The sequence below is a fragment of the Kryptolebias marmoratus genome, linkage group LG23 (assembly GCF_001649575.2).
Source record: "Kryptolebias marmoratus isolate JLee-2015 linkage group LG23, ASM164957v2, whole genome shotgun sequence".
In the NCBI taxonomy this organism is placed as follows: domain Eukaryota; kingdom Metazoa; phylum Chordata; class Actinopteri; order Cyprinodontiformes; family Rivulidae; genus Kryptolebias; species Kryptolebias marmoratus.
Window position 1 is genome coordinate 8634590 of NC_051452.1, and position 5761 is coordinate 8640350.

Here is a 5761-nt window from a genome sequence, read left to right on the forward strand (position 1 = left end):
CCGCCACCAACTGGTAAAGAGTGTCTGCTAAACTTTTCTCCTTCTTGCATTTAGCAGCAACTGGAGCACATTGCTGCCCCCTATATGTCAGGAGGACAAATAACACCTTTTCTGTTCAAATTGACAACCCGCCACAGTGGCGTGTGTGTTGATCAAATTCACCCGCCACTTCAAATATTTACCCGCATTTGGCCGGTGGCGGGTGCTAATTTCCACCCCTGGGTACGACTATCGGCTACGACCGCACAAAACCGCAGCTCTGTATCTGTGAAGCTGACCGACTTGGAGCCAGTTTTTGCGCTCGCTGGGGTCGATGAGCAACAGGCGCCTTTTTGTGGCGGCGGGCGATGAAACTATCAACCAGCCCTCCGCGGATCCGTTCTGTCCCGCCTCTCGTTCCGACGGACGCAAATCAGAAACACCTTGTTAGAGCGCTTGAAACCCTATCCTCACATCCAGCCAGGGGGGATTAAACCCTTTTTTTGTAAACATCAAACTGAGACCTCCCAGTCACAACAAGGACTCCCCTTGATGGCTGTCTGAGAAGCTATCAGCCGAGGCGGCGCTGCCTGTTTGGTGCGGGGGGAGGAGGTCGGTGAAAAGAGTGAAGAGGATGAGAGCCAATTTTTCTTAGTGTCAGCGATAAAAATCCATCTGATTGAAATTGCAGGCCATTATGATATGAGGAGGAGAGTGCTGGAGAGACGGGCAGAAAAGACAGAGTGGCTGCACAATTGCTGAGCAGCTCCTTTTCTTTTCATTTTCAGATGAAAGCTAATTACTCTGTGTGGCGAAGGAGATGGGCACGTCGCAGGAAACGCCGAGCCGAGGTGGTTAATTGAGGTATGTGATTACACAGGGCTGTAGTTAGAGGGAATTAGGCAACAACACACTCTGCGGCACAGCTCATCATGGCGAGAGTGAAAGGAGCAGGCGATAACTGGCTGATATCATCTGCACTCGGCAGACTTCGCCCTCTCTGAGGCCCGCAGATGGGAATTTGACTTGTAGATTTTCACTGGGAATCACGAGCCTTTGGGAATAATACTCACCTGGTGCGGTCTCCGAGCTTCGTCTGGTAAAGATTACACGACGTTAAAAAAAGTAAAAAAAAAACAAACGAGTTTCTTCCACAGTTTTTGGCTACCGCTGCCAAGCTGTAATACCAGAACCCACCTGCAGGGGGCAGCAGCTGCACACACCACGCTTCAGTTCTTCCTTTGGGGAAAAAAAATAAAAACAGCAAATTTATTGGAAATTAAAAAGAACCAGTTGGGCTGTCAAAGAAACCGTTTCAAGACGGCGTCCGTTAGGGATGACCCTCAGCTACCACAGAGTTACTGCCGTTTTAGCAGCGGCGGCCATCTTGAACGAGGTCGACTCCAACGTTAACCTGTTCCGGATGTTCATGCAATGAAAACTTTGAACGTCTCATTAAAATTCAGCCCCTGGTTCGTGAGATATTTTGCTAACAGACAGACATTCAGTCAGTTACCTTTCACGGCGGCGGGCGACAATGAAACCTCCTCGTTTTGGCGTTTCTGCCTCGTCTCCAACCTTTAGACCGAGCGTTCCTCGCTGTGAGCGCTATTGATGATGCCTCAACAACCTGCTCTCCGAAACCATCTCCGAGCATCGATGGTCTTTATCGATCGGCGTGTTATTTAGCGCCTCCTCGCCTTTGCAATGAAGACACCCCCCACCCCGCCCCCCCGTCCCACCCTGCCACCTCCATTTTATCTTCAGGAACAAAAGAACTGGCTGTGAGGAGACATCGGAGGAGTGAGTTAGAGCTAGTTACCGCCGTGGAACAAAAGGAGCGGGAGGCTTCGACTCAGTGTCACGGGTTATAAACACAAAGATCCGTCAAAGAAAAGAAGGAGTCGAAACGGGAACATCTGTCTTTTGACGACTTTATCTCTCCTCCTCACAAGCGGCGCCCGATATCACTCAGCCCAGCTCGATACGGATCACCTGTGGGTGCTGGAAGTGGACTTTCCATGAAAAGGTGGACCGTCCTTCACAGTGGGAATTGCAGCACGAAAATCCGGAGATCAGCAGCTGCTGTTTGCTCATCAAAACTGTCAAATTTAAATCTCTGTAATTTGTGTCCGGTTTTCTCAAAGTAACAGTCTATATAAAACTTCAGAACCATATTTTTTTTACTTGTTTCCATAGCATTTGAAATAACACTATTAACTTTAACTCCAACTAAAAGACTGAAGGTCTGATGTTCAGACATAAAAAATAATCTAACGATCAGAAAACAAAACTCTACTTTTTATCAGAACTTGGTTTGTTAAGTAGCAGTATGTATAAATAGGATTATGATGATTCCAGTTATAAAATAAACCGTTTTTTAAAGTAAAACATCTCATTTAGTGGCGAACAGAACCAGGGGCCAAGTGCTCTTAGTCCAGTGGTGTCCCCTGGTTCCTGGTGGGCCTCCATCCTGCAGGTTTTAGACGTTTCTCTGCTCTTCTGCATGTCTTTGAGTTCTGCAGAAGCCTGTTAATCTCTCAGTCTTCAGATCAGATGTCAGAGCAGAGAAACATCTAAAACCTGCAGGCTGGACGTCGCTGCTTTGAGGAAACTTCTTCATCTGAAGCTCTTCCACACACAGGTGTTGGCTTTCAGGCTTTTGTTTGTTCATAAATAAAGTTTATCTTGGAAAATGACTTCCAATTTTAGCTTATATGTAGACAAGCGTCCAACGCTTGTCTTCAGAGTATCGACCTGTGGACCACACTGTTTGACTGGGTGGAGACGATGCTCAGATGGGTCTGCTGCTGTTCGAGTGATTTCTTGTTGATTGGGACAAATATACTTTATTAATCCCAAAGGGAACTTCAGTGTCGTTGCAGCTCATTATCCTGGTTTGGTTAAATAGTTGTTATCGATGCTGATGGCTGTGGGCAGGAAGGACCTCTGTCCCGATGTGTCCTCGGTCCTGGTGTCCTCAAAGAGCCCCACCAGGTGAGCCTCACTGGCCTCCTTCGGAGCCATGATGGCCGAGCTCTGGAAGCGCGGGTCGGTCTTGAAGTTCTGGGCGATCTCCCGGACAGGGAGCTGGAAGGGCAGCTTTTGGATGGGCAGCTCGGTGGACTTCTGGTCCCGGGCCTGTAGCAGCTAGACTTCTCTCCACCGGTGGTTCTTTACGTTTACCACTTGTTGTCATGGTTACGCATCATAACAAGACTCAGAAAGGAAGCGAGCCTCGTGGAGCAGAACACAGATCGAACAAAAACTGATCAAACCAACATAAAAATATTAATATAATACTTTTTCTTTCTTACGAGAATAACCAGTTGGCTCATCAGGTGAGATCAAACAGTCCCGTCTCTATAGCGACCAGATTTGGAGAAGAGTTTTAAAGTCTTGGAATGAAAAGTGGGGAGCGAGTGCACGTAAACATGGATCGTTTCAGGAAAATGGAACGGTGTCGTTAAAATGTTGCCGGGCGCCGTGGTATAGGGCATCGGTCCGCCGCCAGCCAGTGTCTGGACTCGTAACGAAAAAATAACCTATCACGCGGCGAGCGACAGACAGCTAAGGTTTTGGGAAAGTGCACGCCAAGCCGAAAGGATGCCAAACCGCCCTCCGCGGCGAGAACCACCTCATCACTGAGCTCGCTGTGCTGTGAATGTGAAACGGGAATCCAGAGAAGAAGAGCTGCGTGCATGTTTAAGTCTTGGACGCATGTCAGGTACTTTCAGTTTGGACGGCAGAGGACGGTCCCTCAGTTCACGTGCATGAATCTGAATCTTCACCTCTCCACTTCAGCTCCTTCCTTCGCTTCGTCTCCAGTTAAGGCCCGGCCTCTCCTAGCCAGCCTCGCCGCCCCCCCCCAGAGTCCCGTTGCGTCCGCCGAGCTCTCTCGAACCGCAACGCCGACCTCTCTTATCAAAGCTGCGTGCGCTCGAGCAGCCGCTCACATCAAAGGTGGCGAGCGGCGTATTGTCTCTGGACCGCCGTTAGCCTTTGAACCTCCCCCGCCACCGATCTGCGCGACAAAGCCTCAATCAGGCGACATCAGAGCACAGGAAGCGACGCTCTCATCGCCTGGCCCACTTGATTCACAGACGCTGTGTTTTTGCCGGATTTTCCCGCTCAGTCAGCTGCTGTTATTGTTAATCAATCTTAACCACCCACACGGCGATGAAGGTAACTCACAGATGAGAGCAAACAGAAGCAGATTAGTCTGAATCTATTAGAGGTGTGTGTTTCAACATGAAGCTGTACTTATGGGATGCTTTAGAGCTGAAGGAGGAAAAAAAACCCAGATATGTAACAGTTGGAAACGTTAAATCTGGGTAGATACGCTTCCATCGCATCGTTCACCAGCTCGTTGTAGAGATCTTTATGTAAACGACAAATTGTTCTATTTGTATGATGTCATGTTATTTTATGTCTGCTGCCGTGACAAAATAATTTCCCTCAGGATAAAATAACCCATTCATATAGAGTCCAATTCAGCAGTGTTTTAAGGCTCTTATTTTGAAATTAAAAGGCCGACTGAAAACGAACCCAGCATTGATCGCCAGATTACTAAACTAGTTCTTTAGTAAGAAGTGATGTACACAAGCTGCAATTAACTTAATATTCCTTCCAGTAAAAGCTGCAGCAGAACAATAATAAAAAAACGTCCTCGGTTTAGTTAAATAATGGTTTTCTTGCGCCATCGTTTACTCACTAAAACCAGCACCTCGAAGTTGAAATCTCTTTTCTCGCTCGACAACAAAACAATTAAAAGTTGTTCAGATAGATATTAACACGATCGACTCCACCCTGGTCGTTGCACTTTTCCTGCCATCACAGGACATTATAGTTTGCAACTTAATCTATATATTTTTTGTTTTATTTGCTCAATAAAATACATAAAATGATGTGATTAGACTTAACTTGCACTTGTTTTGAAGCACTACGATGCAAGAATGAAGGCCAAAAATTCAAGTATTTTTAAATAAATATCTATTTAATCCCACCTTGCTGTGTTAAAAATGTTTTAAATGTTTTAATGTTTGTTCGACAAAGACTGGAGGACAGTTTCCACTAAGCTGTACAGTAAGTACAGTGAGCTTCTGGGTGCCGTGCAGCCGGTGACCACTAGATGTCACTGTAAGCTGTGGGATAAAAGTAAAGAGCAGCCTGTTGAGCACATGTTGCCTGCAGAGCCACGCAGCTTACCTGCTTGGGAGAGCTGCACAATAAAAGATTCACTCAGAAATGTTTCATGATGTCCATGAAACAAATAATGATAATTCACATAAAAAGATGAACCGAAGAGTGAAGAAATGCCACCTTTTTCTGCCGTGCCGCATTTAATTGGCGAAATTATGATCAACAACGTCGTTTCGAGCTGCTGTTTGATGATTAACATTCAGAGAACAATCTGTTCGTTTTTTTTTTTTTCCAAACGCTCCCAGATGCAGAAACTTCGGGATTAAATTACTTTCATTCGGCGCCGAATATCATTTTTCATTCCGGTGTAAAAGCAGATGCCTTTATTAGGTGAAGGTCCTTGCGCTTGCAGCGAGCCACCTCTCCTCAGCAGCTTGCCACGCCGCCTAATTTATGCGGGGTAACCTTTTGTAAAATGTCCACATGCTTGATATGCCTCCCTTCATGCGGGCGTTCGCTAAGCAGCTCACTGTAAACACAGATGGACCCAGCTGCTGCCGAGACGGAGGTGAACATCTGGACGGAGATCTAATGCATCGTCGAACCCGTATGGAAACAATCCTCAGTGTTTGCAGGAGGA

General features: G+C 46.7%; 1 long non-coding RNA gene across 1 annotated transcript in view; it reads left to right on the plus strand.

Moving 5' to 3' along the window:
• Positions 1-5761, plus strand: part of LOC112450867 — a 75056-nt gene that overhangs the window by 7455 nt on the left and 61840 nt on the right. The window contains exon 3 of the long non-coding RNA XR_003039596.2: positions 768-843. This is a non-coding gene — a long non-coding RNA (uncharacterized LOC112450867). The remainder of the gene's footprint in view (positions 1-767; positions 844-5761) is intronic.